General features: G+C 41.6%; 1 protein-coding gene across 11 annotated transcripts in view; it reads left to right on the top strand.

Moving 5' to 3' along the window:
* The first annotated feature begins 2,445 nt into the window (after positions 1-2,445).
* OSBPL6 (oxysterol binding protein like 6) overlaps positions 2,446-13,660 on the top strand; it is a 238,983-nt gene continuing 227,768 nt past the window's right edge. For 9 of the 11 annotated variants that reach the window (XR_010322283.1, XM_023542814.2, XM_003406197.4 and 6 more), the window contains exon 1: positions 2,446-2,577. The gene's annotated coding sequence lies outside the window, so the exon portion shown is untranslated. Of the gene's footprint in view, positions 2,578-10,123; positions 10,145-13,660 lie in introns of those variants that run through there. The other 2 variants (XM_023542810.2, XM_064286950.1) reach the window with 2 other exon arrangements.

The raw sequence follows: 13,660 nt of genomic DNA, 5'->3' as shown, positions 1-13,660 counted from the left end.
GAACATGAAGTGTGAGAGTTTGATGAAAAGAGCCGATGGTGGGGGCCACGATTCATGTCAGGCTCAGGTTATTTGCGTGTGATGAAATTATAGCATTAACAGTATTTTAAGAACATGATTATCTCTTCACTGAAAAAGCCCATTAACAAGTGTTTCTCTGAGACAAAAAAAAAAAAAGGGGACGGCTCAGGGGAGCTGAGATTCTTTTAGCCAAACATATGACATTATGACTTAAACTCCCAGCGTGAATATACATGATACGAAAACATTCCTGTCTTCAGACAACTTTCTGAGCAATAACCCTGCCATATCTCAAAAAGTAGTGAAAAGCCTGCTATTTGTATTTACATACCTATGCCTGCTGAGTTTTCAAAACACTGTGACGCAGGAACACATTGGAGAAGCTGCCTTGGTATGCAGCATCAGCTCTCTTTAATCCACCCCATTTCTCCAAATGAATGGGTGTAATGCCCTCACATCTTATTTGAACATTACTTAGTTAGACAGGTAGGAGACTTTTTTTCCGGATGGTAAACAGTTTTAAACTTATTTTTAAAATAGTAACACACACACAAATACTGTGGGATAGAATGAAAAGTGTGCAAGCATTCTTAAGATAAAACCTGAGATTTAGGTTGTGGTAGTCCCCTTCTCTCACCCCCATAGTTTACGGTTCTCTGCTATTAAGGGTTGAGTGAAAACTTTTGCGAACTACTTCTTTATGTTAAAGACTGAGTACGCTCTATCTCCTTCCACACTTTTGTACTGTCTTACCTGGGGCTTGGCTCTCTCTCTCACCCCAGCAAGAGAGCAGTTTCTGTGGAGCTCTGTCAGTGGAGCCCAGATGGAAGGAGGAGATAAAGGGAGAAGATGATCAAGCCAAGGTCAGCGTCTCAGCCTTTACCTTGAGGAGTTGTTTTCCAGGGAAGGAGCTCATGTAAAAGTGTGATGTGTCACAGGGTCCAGCATCTATAATTTTACGACAGGATTGATATGAGAAGGTTGCTAGTCAGAGTGGAAGAAGCTAATTCAAAAAGGTGAGACTGGAGATTCAAGAGAAAGCACATATGAGAGAAGGTACATATAGTTGACTATTTCACAGCAAATCAAGATTTTATCAGCAAAGAGAACAGTGAAACGATGTCACAGTTGCCTCAGTGATAGCAATATCTAAAATTTAATTTTTAAAGGCATTGCTCATCCAATCCAGACCCCTAGAGAACCCACAGATCAGTCCAGTACTGTTTTCTGTAACAGCTGCTGTTGTTAGTTGCCTGCTGCCGGGACTGGAATCTGACTCATGGCAACCCATATATGCAGAGTAGAACTGCTCCGTAGGGTTTTTTAAGGCTGTGACTTTTCTGAAGCAGATCTCCAGGCCTGTCTTCCCAGGCGCTTTTGGGTGGATTTCAACCAACGTTTTAGCTAGTTGAAAGCTTAACTTTGCACCGCCCAGAGTATTAGGCTTTAGTCGGTGTTTTCTGGAATTTACCCCCCTGAAGACAGTGAGGACAGAAATGTCTAGAAATACTTCTGACATTTCCTAAGTCATCTGTTCACAGAAGAAACGTCTGTGCAAATATTTAAATTACCCCTCCTTTCAAGCAAATTTGCCTTTGGATTCATCTGTCCTCAGGCATAGGCAGAGAACAGTATAACTGTGAAAGGGTCGGGCAGTGGTGGGGTGGGGCTGACATTGCTCTGCTTTGCTCCAGGCTTGCAGCAACAGACTGTTTCTCTCACAGAGAATCCAAGTGTTTTCCTGGACCTGGGAAGTTTTGCTCCCGAGTGACAGCAGGGACAGGGGTAGGAGGTACACACAGTTGTGTACTGACCAGCCTGGATGACGGCCTCAGAGGGCGCTCGGTGGCAGGGGCTTTGCAGCATTCGGGGCGCGGGGGGGGCGTGGGGGGCAGGCCGCCAGGCTGCCGTTCCCTTCTGAATTCACTCTCCCACGGTGCTCTTAGCCGCTACGCTGCAAGGCACTGAGCACTGAAGCCATTCGGGTTCACACCTTGCGAGGCTGGCCGGCTCACTTCCGCTGGCCAGGGCGGGGCGGGGCGGGGGCGCTTCTGCTGCGCTCGGGTCCGGGGATATCCGGACAGGGTCGCCGGAGCGGGTGACCAATAGAGACCACGGTTTCCCCCAGGGCCCGGCCGTGGACGAGTCCGCGCAGTGAGACCCCAGGCATCGTAGTCGCCGCGCCGGGCCCCGCCATTCTCCGGGCGGCGCAGGGAGGTGCAGCCTGCCTGGTGGGCACGCGGCGGGAGCGCCGGCCGCCTACAGCTGCGCTCGGGCCTGGCCAGCGAGCTGGGAGCCGGGGGCGGGGAGCCCGGAGCGCCGCCCCGCCTGCGCGCCCCGCCCGTGGGAGAGGAGGGGCTGCGGCGCAGCCGACCACTGGAGGCGCAGCGCCGCCGCCGCCGCTGTCCGTGCTGGAAACCGCGGCTCGGCGCAGGCGGCGCCGGTGCCTCGGTTCCCCAGCCAGCCTGCGCGCTTGTCCGCCCGCCAGCCGGGGCCACTTCCTGCCTCCCGCCGCCGCCAGTATCAGGACCCGTGGAGCCTCCGCTCACCCTCCAGGTAGGTGTCTTAGTTGCAGAGGGCACGCCGGGGCGAACGCCGTGGTGCACCGCGGCCCGGGGGCATTGTGCGCGTCCGGAGGGCCGAGGATCCCTAGGGAGGCGCGGGTAGGCAGCATCTGCTGCAGCCCCCCGAAGCATCGCTGCCTCCCGGCTTTCCCGGCCGGATAGCCCGGGTACTTGAAAAGTGGGGGCGGTGGTGTCAGTCCAGCCCGCAGCAGAGGTGGGAGGGGGCGTCTGTGTCACGGTCCCTGCTCGCCGTCCTCCCCTCCCCCTCGTAGTCGGGAATTCTGGCTGCCTAGAGCTCACACCCGCATTCCCCCGCGTCGCCCGGCGCCCGGGCTCGCCCCAGGCTGGGGATTGAAGCTGGAGCAAGAAGGACTGATGTAATTGCCAGTGGAGAACCGAACTAGCGCGGGTGAGAGCCCTCGCACCCTAGCAAGCGAACGCCTACGCTGCACCTCTCGGGGAACCCGGGGAGCTGCGAGGAGCGGATGGGGAAGTTGTGCAGTGGCTTTTACTGTGCGCGTGCACTGCGGGCTGCACTCATAGAGCACCCCTGCTGGCCCTCCTGCAGCCTTCCTGCTGCCTTAGTCCACACCCCCAGGCCAGGGCTGAGTCTGCCTGCTCTGGTTCAGACCCGGACTGGGTTTGCAATGCAGTCAAGACGTGCTTCCTCTGCGTGGAGCTAGGAGCTGCCTGCGGATCGCGGCGGTGGAGATGCTGGGGGGAGGAGGAATGAGGGACCTGAGGAGGAAGCCGGGAAGAAGTAATGACACCAGGAGTTTTTTTTTGTTTTAAGCCTGTACTGTATACACGCACATCTGCAAGGCACCTTTTAAGCTGTTTTGAAAGTTATGAGCAGATACTGATTTTGTGGCAGTTCCGTGATATACCTGAACGGTAGCTTAAACATAGTGTCCTAAAGCTGGGGAGAGCATTACATAATGGACGTGAAGCAAATGACACGAAACTAAGTGAACTCACTGGGCTGTGAGGTTTTCTCTCTCCCGGGCACAAAGTCCTATGAGGCTTTTTCTCCGTAAGGTTCTCCATTTTAAAACCGCTGGACTAGGTTTGGCAATCGTATGTTATAGCCAGTTGTGATTGTGTTTTTCATGTAACAAAATTTTTCTTCAAAATCTTTTCTAAAATTTAAAAAATCACATGCGGATGGCTTGTTACTGTATCACAGAACTGACTAATAAATGTAACCCTCAGGGAAAATTTAAAAAATTCCCTTCTTAATAGCATTAACTTTGTTTTCCTCTCGGTTATATATTTTTTTCCTCCCCCACCGTTGTTTTTTGGAAGCATTTCTACAGTTTCGGGTGCTGTAAGCTCACACTGTTGATAATATTCCTACTGAATGCTACAGCATTGCAGATAAAAGGACTAATAATAAATGAAACAGAAGACCTCGCAGTAACTCTGAGAGTGAGCAGGGTTCCCAAGGTCGAAGGGAAGCTGCAGTGTAACTCAGCTATATTCACCTATAGAGAATATGCATAACCCTCCTCGGGTTATAAGGAAGGCCCTGATTGGTGGAATATTTTTCTGCCTGGTAGTCTTTTGCAGCTGGATTTCATGTTTTTCCTTAAAATCATTTTTCTCATTCAAGGTAGAAGCAAAATATGTTGAAATTAAAATCTTTGCTTTTAGAAGACCTGAAAATCCTGATTTGCTAGTATTCAGTTAAGTGATGTTGACAGCTCAATTATGCAACAAAATTACCTTCAGTGGATGGATTGCCTTTGGGGATACCTCAGTTTCAAATTATGGTGGTTTATCAGTTGTCTCTTGACTTTAGTATGGTGTGATTCTGTTGGACTTTTACAGGAATGCATAATAAAAGTTTTTGTGTTCCTAAATTTCTTTAACCTTATGTTAGTTTTAGAGTTTTAACCTGGTAGTTTTTACTCCAAGAAGTGGGATAAAGTCCTTGCAAGATGAAATGTTTGTGGTTGGATGTCAGTAATACCACTGCAGAAATAGAGGTAGGCAAAATGCATAAATAGATAAAAGTTTTATGTGACTTTATTCATGAAACTGTTGGAGTAGGGAAAGAGGGTTTAAATTTTATTAAAATGTCTTGGTTAACTGGTGTCCAGTATTCAGTCGAGAATTACTTATTGAGTACCTGTTCTTTTCAAGGCACTGACCTAGGCATCATTGGAATTGCAAATAAGAATAAAAAGATGTCCCAGCCCTCAGGAGTGTGTAAGTCTAGATTGGGAGGATAAGGTATAAATTCTTAAAAGTTTTTTTAAAGAAAAGGTTAAATAATAATTATGATATTTTTTGTTATTTAAAAAAATTTTTATAAAAAGAGTCTTACACTATCCATTGTCTTCTGGGCCTTTTTTTTTTTCATCCAACATTAAACTAAAACTCATCCTTTTTGTATGTAGGTGTGGTTCATCAACTTTCGCTGCTGTACAATATCCCGTTACGTGTCTATAACACCATATGTTCCACTATTCTCCTGCCAGTGGACACTTTTTTCCCAGGTTTTTGTTTTTAAATTACAAACGGTGCTCCCCTCATCATTCATGTTTCCTGGGGCACATGCACAAGTGTCTTCTGGGTATATACCTAGGAATAGAATTGGTAATTTGTAAGGTATATGAATATTCACCTTACTAGATGTTGCCAAATTATTTTCAGAGTGGTTATATTGATTTATTGCATACATGTGTTGTTAGGTGCCATCGAGTCAGTTCCAACTCATAGTGATCTTATGCACAACAGAAGGAAACACTGCCTGGTCCCATAAAAAAATAAATGCCATCCTCATAATTGTTGCTTTGTTTGAGCCCATCGTCGCAGCCACTGTGTCAGTTCATCTCATTGAGAGTCTTCCCCTTTTTCACTGACCCTCTACCTACTAAGCATGATATCCCTTCTCCAGGGACTGATCCCCCCTGATAACATGTCCAAAGCATGTGAGATGAAGTCTCAACATCTCGTGTCCAAGGAGCACTCTGGCTGTACTTCTTCCATGACAGATTTGCTCTTTCTTCTGGCAGTCCATGGTATATTCAATATTCTTCACCAACACCATAATTCAAAGGCATCGTTCTTCAGTCTGCCTTATTCATAGTCCAGCTTTTGCATGCATATGAGGCAATCGAAAATATCATGACTTGAGCCAGGTCACCTTAGTCCTCAAAGTGACATCTCTGTTTTTCAACACTTTAAAGAGGTCTTTGCAGCAGATTTGCCCAATGCAATACATTGTTTGATTTCTTGACTGCTGCTTCTATGGGCGTTGATTGTGGATCCAAGTAAAATGAAATCCTTGACCACTTAGTCTTTTCGTCATTTATCATGATGTTGCATATTGGTCCGGTTGTGAGGATTTTTGTTTTCTTCATGTTGAGTTGTAATCCTTTGCATACACGTACATGTTGAAATATACTTTTTTAAAAAAAAAGTTAAAAAAAAAAAAAGCAAGGGAATGATTTTTCAAAAAGCAAGAGAAAATAAAACTTAAGATGGTGGCTGTCTTAGGAACACTAGGGATGGCATGGGGAAGGGCACATAGGTGGATGTAAGTTATTGTTAATGATCTAGTACTTGGGCTTGGTGGTGAGTTCATAGGTGATTATCATAGTAAAGAAAAGAATCAGAGTCATGCATGGACCAATGATAATTTTAAAGTTCTAAGGAAAAAGAAAATAAGGACAATAATTATCACCAGGCAGAACAGACTTCTGTACCAAAAGGAAATTGCCCACAAAGATGGATGTTCATTGAGGGGTGAGGAAGCAGTCCCTGTATACGTGCATGAGTTACCAAGAGTTCATGGAAGAGATTTGCAGGAAATGGCTGTGCTGAGAAGAGAAAGGCCATCTCAGACAGAGAAAATGATGTGAACAGAATTGAAGAGAGCCATGAGAAATTTTCAAACAGTAAACTAACTAAAAAACCCATTGCCATTGAGTTGATTCTGACTTATAGTGACCCTATAGAATGCAGTAGAACTGCCCCACAGGCTTTCCAAGGAGTGGCTGGTGAATTTGAAGTGCCGACCTTTTGGTTAGCACGGAACTCTTAACCACTGCACTACCAGGGCTTCAAACTAACTAAAGCGTTTATAAAATAAGTGTAAGGACAGTCTCTGTTCATAGAGTAGCACAGATTTGTATCACTAAGTTCATATTTGCGTAGTGCTTTGCAGTTTACTCACTGCTTTCAAGTCCATTCTACTGTTTGGTTCTCACAAATACCCTGTGAGGAGATGTTATCTCATTTTTCAAAAGCAGAAACTGTGCTTCAGGGAGTTTAAGAAACTTACCCGAGATCACATGGCTAACAAATCTTAGGTCTCAACCTTCATATCTGAGCACCTCTTTGGGCAGGGGAGAAGCAGGCAGAGATTACAGAGTGTTTGAGGAAGGACAATAACAACAATAACAAAAAAGTGTAAGAAGCTGATAGATTAAGGATGGGAGAGACCCAAGGCAGGGACCTGAGTTGGAAGGTTGCTGATTGAGATGAGTCATCAAGTTTATAGAAAAGTATAGAGAAGAGATTTAAAAAGATGCTGGGAGAAGAATCCAAAGCGTAACTCAGAGGAGGAGGAAAGAGTCAAAGATGCGTGACTATAATTAGAAGAAATGGGGAAGTTGGAATAGAAATTTCTGACCCCTACTTATTGCAGATCTAAAATGGAGATATTAATAGCCACCTCATGTAATGCAGGGAATAAGATGTGATTGCCTGACTAGAACCTTTAGGCATAATACTTATTTTCTATCTCATGTTGCGAGATAATAACACATGCCTTTAAATTCTGTCACATACACCCCCCTTGAAAAAGATAAAGAGGTTACAATACTTTAAGTCTGTGCATTATAATAAGAGTTACTTATGCTCTCCTATGGGGACAAGTGTTAGACTTTTTACTTTTAAATCTATTTTGAAGTAATATATAGTGATATTTTGACTGAATATCATCATAACTGATGATCTTGTACACACTGTAATACATTTTCAGCATTTTCTCATATTCTAAAATTCTTTTCTGATTTTACATGTTTTTGACAGTCTTTTGATTATCTCTAATTTTATCTTCCAACTGGTTTTGTATTAGCTGATATAATAACTGGTGGCAAAGTAAAATTTTCTCCAACAGACTCTAGTTCTTGATTGCCTTTCCCTGGCATAGTGATTTGGAGAACAGTTTGCCGGTAGTTGCAACAGCAGTTGAATGGAAATGTGGCAATGTCTTTAATACAAAAAAAAAAAAAGACTGACTTCCAAAGAAAAAAGCTTGTTGCTTACCAATAAAGTCCGAAATTATTAAAAAGCTCATAATAGAATAAATAGAATAAAGGAGCCTATAAAACCAAAAAAAACAAACACATTGCCATCCAAACAATTCCTGGTCATAGCTACCCTATTGGACAGAGTAGAGCTGCCCCACATGGTTTCTAAGGCTGTAAATCTTTATGGAAGCAGACTGCCACATCTTTCTCCTGTGGGGCAGCTGGTGGGTTCAAGTCACCAACCTTTCGATTAGCAGCTGAGTGCTTAAGCATTGCACCACCAGTTCTCCTTAGAAAGGAGTCTGTAGCCTCTGTTATTTGGGGGATGATTATCCATATCCCTTGCTTCAGCTACACATTCCTTATATTCCCTGAATAGATATAACTATTTAATGATTTGAAATCCAGTGTGGACTTAGTAGCTTTGGTCAAGACAATGAAGTAAAATAAAATTTAGGGATAACTGACATGATGTACATCTCAGTGACTAAAATTCTGCCGTGGTTCTGTGTTTTCGTGAACTTGGAGGCAGTTCTGTGTCTATCCATTTGAACACTGAACTCTAGGCTGATCTAGTGTCTGTGGGTCTCATGTGAAGGTGACATGGGCACATTGAGTGCCATTCCTCATTCAGCCAGTGTTTATTGAACACTTAGTATGTGCCAGATACCATATTAAGTGCTGGGTCATAAACATGACTGCCCGCAGGGTCTGACCAAAACAAAGCCTATACAAAACAAGTCTCTACTGAATACGCATGTTTGTGGTATGGATTTGGTGGTGATTTTTGAACCTGCATGAAGTATCTATTTTTTCATTTATTCCCTAAATTTTTTTCCAAATTTATGTTTAGGTCTTCTTGAGTTAAGGGTGCTATGAAAAAAAATGCAGTCCTGGCAAAGAACAGTTATTTTAAATGAAGTTCTGTTTTATTGGCTTTTTAAAAAGGAAGGCTTTACACTCATGGTAAGTTCTCTTGTCATGAAGACAAATGTTATCATATAGGAGCAAGACAAAAGTCAAGGAAGGGATAGTTGGATGGGTGAGTTTGGATTTGTTTGGAATGGAGTGTGACTTAGTGTTGAATTGACTTCTAAAGGGAAAAATAGAAATAGACAAAGATGTTGTTGCGTGCTGTTAAGTCAATTCTGACTCATAGCAACGCTATATGACGAGTAGAACTGCCCCATAAGGTGTCTGATGGCACAGTGGTTAAGAGTTGGCTGCTAACCAAAGGTGATCAGCTCAAATCTACCAGCCGCTCCTTGAAAACCCTATAGGGCAGTTCTGCTGTGTCTGATAGGGTCACTGTGAGTTGGAATTGACTGGATGGCAACAAGTACATCTTTATGGGAGTGTATCACCAGGCTTTTCTCCCACGGAGCTGCTGGTGGTTTCGAACCGCTGACCTTTGGGTTAGCAGCCATGTGCTTAGCCATTGTGCCACCAAGTAGTTATTAGAAGACCTGACTTGGATATTACAGGGAATTGAGTATATTGAGTCATGTATATTGATCTCAAGATTAAGTCCTTGGTAGATTAGATGAACCTATTCTCTTGTGAATTTGTGTTCATTTTGTGAATGAGTGTAGTTTTTACATTAAAATAAATCATAATGAAAATGTTAAACAACTATGAATTAAAGGGATTCTTTTAATGAAGTGGTCAAATTATAGGAAACAGAAAAGTCCAACGATGACAGTGGTTTGGCAGCTTACTTGAAAGTAAAAAGTGCCACGTGTGAGGGAATTCCAACTGACAGGGCCAGTGTCTCAGGAAATCTATAATAAGCTAACAAAATGCAGAGCTAGAAAAGAGGCCAAATCGAAGTAGCTTAATATCCAGGACTATTTTGGAGATTACTAGGCTAAAGAGAGCATTAAGTATATAATTTAACTCTTAAACTCAAGATAAGTTTAAGTAAGTTAATAACATTTAAATAGAATTGTTGGCATCAACATTTGAGTGTTTCACCAGTACTATGAGACTGAGTTCAAAGAATTCGTGATTAGTACACAGAAAACTTCCTGTGCCTCAGAGGTGATGGATTATCTCTTTGGGGTTACTGTTCCAGAAAAACTGTGTGTCTGTTTATAAAATATACTAAGGAACTACCCAGAGACTGGAAATCTATTTGCTTGATATGCTGATGCTTGAATGACCTTTACATTAGATTCATAAGATGTTAGAGCTGAAAAGGCTTGTAAAAAAAACTAATCCAACCTCTCCCATTTTCCTCTTACCTAGGGAGGTGCTAGCCCCAGGTGCAGATATGACTAGGAGAGAATGTGACAGGTAATTACTTGTATTGGTGGTGTTATGAAAAAAAGCTCTTCCTCAAATTATGGGTGGGTGAATGAGAAAATGTGCCAATGGGAACTTTCTACATTCGGATTTTAGGCTTACTTTCCATCATTCTCCTTTTCGAGGAGTTGGCTTTAAAAAGTGAAATAATATGTTTTTTCCTTAGGATTTTAGAGAGAAGGCTTTGTTTTCAAGGGTATGATGACAGGAATAGGTGTTACCAATTATAGTTACTTAAATTTTTTAGGTGTTTGCTATTTTAATGCCTGAAGCTTTGCCTTTTAACTCAGTGGACGGGGATATAAACTTTTTTATCTTGCATCTTAATTGAGGCAATTCTCGCTGTAAATCTTGAGACAGACCTATCCACATTTTGAAAAGATCATAAAGTAAAAGGGAGAACAACAGTAGTATATTTTTAGAATCTTTTTTTTTTTTTTTTTCCAAAAGTGGTACCTAAAATAATCCTGGCCTCAATTTCCAGCAATAGCTTTATTTCACATCTCCTAAACTGGTGTCTGAATTTTTATTATAAATATAAAGTTACCTTGAGTTTTGTAATACAGTGTTGCTCTAAGTAAACTATTATCAACTACTAAAGTTTGAAGAATAAAATATCTGAAAGACATTACAATAAAAAAAAAGTTACATGTCATTTCTGGAGACAAAGTTTAGAAGTATGATTTTATTTTAAATCAGGATAACATTTTCACTTCCTATTTATCTGTAGCAGCTAGAAAAGCTTTTGCATATTCGCACCCCATCAGGCAACAATCTGAACAGTTTTTGTTGTATAATTTCCTTAGAATAGAAAAAGTAGTGCAATTTGAATGGCATGTTGATTATGAAAAGACACTAATGAAATTCCATTTGATCTCAGTAAACTTCACATTGAAGCACGAACTATAAAAAGAGTTTGATCTCCAGGGTTGGCCAAGCAAACGTGGGGTTCACGTGTAGCTCCATGGAGAAAGCAAAGGAGAAGGAAAGAGCAAAATACACAGGAACTCAAGGTAATGGAATAGGAAGGTTATAGACAAGGAAGGAAGGGGATGGGTATTATATCCTAGTTTGCTTTTCAATATCATTTCAAAAAGTATAGACAGAGAAAATAAAAGTGCAAATTTGAAGGCATATGGAGATCAGTTATTTGGGAAGATGTTGGCCTTCATACAGGGAAAAAGAAGAAATCTTTTAAACATCTTGAAGGGTACAGAAGGCATAAAAGGCAGATAAATTAAACTCCATTAAAAGAAGAGAGAGCATGTGTAACCATCAGAAGATAGACATCACCACCCTGGGAGGAAAGCATGTGTATCATCAGTAACTCCTTAATATCTAAAGAGCTTCTGGGTGTCAATAAAAAAAAGTCTGATAATCTAATAGAAAAAGGGGCAAAGGAATGTTCACAGGAAAGGACTTACAGATGGCACTCATATGAAATTATGCTCAACTTATAAGAGAAATGCAATTTTAAACCCTTTCACCTATTAGATTGGCAAAGATTATGAAGTTTAATACCTTATGGTGGCAAGCCTTTGAGGGAACTGGCAGGCTCATACATTGTTGGTGAGGGTACGAATTGGTGCAGCCTCTATGGAGAGCAATTTGGCAATATCCAGCAAAATAAAAATTCACCTACCCTCTAATCTAAGAAATTTTTCTTCAGATGTACATTGCAAAATGAATTTGCACGAGGACATTCATTGCAGCGTTGTCTGTAACAGCAAAAAAAAAAAAAGAAAACTAAATATCAATATGGGATTGATAGATTCTGTTCAAATACATTAGGAACAAACAAAATCAGTAGCTGTTAAGAAGAATGAAATCACTGTTGGCGTATATGGAATAATCTCTAGGATGTAAAATGAGAACAAAGGAAGGTGTAGAGCAGTATATGGTCATCTGTGTTAAATAGGAATGTTTGTGTGTGTGTCAGTGTCTTTACGCTTATGACTGCAAAGACTATCTCTGGAAGATTACACTAGATTCCAACTCCGGTAACTGCCTCCGGAGAAGAGAACTGGGTAGCTAGGGGTGGGGAAGGCAAGGGCAATTAGTTTCTTACAGTACACTCTTTTGGATTTTTAAACATGTGAACATGTTATCTATTCAAACCAAAATAATTTTAAATTTCTTTAAGATCACTTGTGCTGATCAAGAATATTAAGTAGTTGTAACCAACAGAATTCCTTTGCAGATTTGGGGCCCATTCTCTGTTGATAAAAGAATGTAATAGTTGCCATGAAGTGTTACCCTAACTACTACTCTGATGCTAAAGTTCAAAGAAGAAGGAAACTGGGAGTGGTTGTCCTTTGGGACAGGGTTGACGCACCTTAGTTCTGTGTAGTTGTCCTGCCCTTGCCACTATGCCCCAGCTATCCAGTCTCACTGGGAGGGAGACCCCAGGAACATTGATTAGGAGTAGGTTGCTGACTAGAGCTCAGGTAGAATAGACTTTAAAGAAGGTGATGACAGAAGCCTGTGCTGGGAGAACACAGAAATAGAGATAGTATTATTAACTGCTCCACCCCCTGTAATGCAACTTGCAGTGGTACAGTAGAGAAGACTGTATTTTAAAGGTCGGAGCCTGGAGATCATCTGCTACACACTTGGTGTGGGGTCCAGGAATCTGTATTCTTTTAAAACTGCACTCATTCTGGGAGCCAGTTGTGAGAGTCACTGATTTCTTCCAACCCCCTCATTTTGTAGAAAATATTATCCCCTGAAAGGAGCCTAAGTGGTACAGTGGTGAAGAGTTCGGTTGCTAACCAAAAAAGGTTGGCAGTTTAAATCTACCAGCTGCTCCTTGGAAATCCTTTGGGGCAATTCTACTCTGTCCTGTAGGGTCACTATGAGTCAGATTTGACTCAATGGCAGTGGGTTTTGGGTTTTTATCCCCTGAAATATCCTGGGATATTTTTATATTAATCTCCAAAACCTTTTATGATATCCTACTCTTATGCACATGCATTTATAAGAGCAATGGTTTCACTATGCCTTTGTCCTCCTAGAGCTTGCAAAAAAAAAAAAAGGGATAGAATATTGAGGAGAAAGCTGAGGAAGCAATTGAATGGTTAGTGGGTCACAGCTTTGGGAAGAATAATTATGTATGGATATGAATTTAATAAGCTGTAGTATGCATAATTATGAGTTAGACTGAAGACATAAAAAGCTGGGTGACTGACAGAGAGAGCTGTTGTGTTACGAAATATGTTTCCTAAAAAGAAGTAAAAAGTTTAATTATAATCATTAATAAATATTCAAAGTTAATACATGTAGCTTTTCTTTTGGAATTGGTAATTTTAAGCTAGAAATGACACTGAGAAAATATGCAGGGGAAAAAAAAGTTACATCAATCTCTTTTTTTTAACCTCTAGGGGTGAAGTTAGGATTAAATATGTATCCTAATAAGTGAATTGAGTAAATAATATGTATTTCTTTTCTCACTGGAGGTTCTGAATTTTTAGTGGTTATGTTCTTTTTGAAACAAGTTCATTTGAAAGC

The sequence above is a fragment of the Loxodonta africana genome, chromosome 6 (assembly GCF_030014295.1).
Source record: "Loxodonta africana isolate mLoxAfr1 chromosome 6, mLoxAfr1.hap2, whole genome shotgun sequence".
Classification (NCBI taxonomy): Eukaryota; Metazoa; Chordata; class Mammalia; order Proboscidea; family Elephantidae; genus Loxodonta; species Loxodonta africana.
Note: the sequence above shows the minus strand (reverse complement) of the source record. Positions and strands in the feature narration are given on the sequence as shown.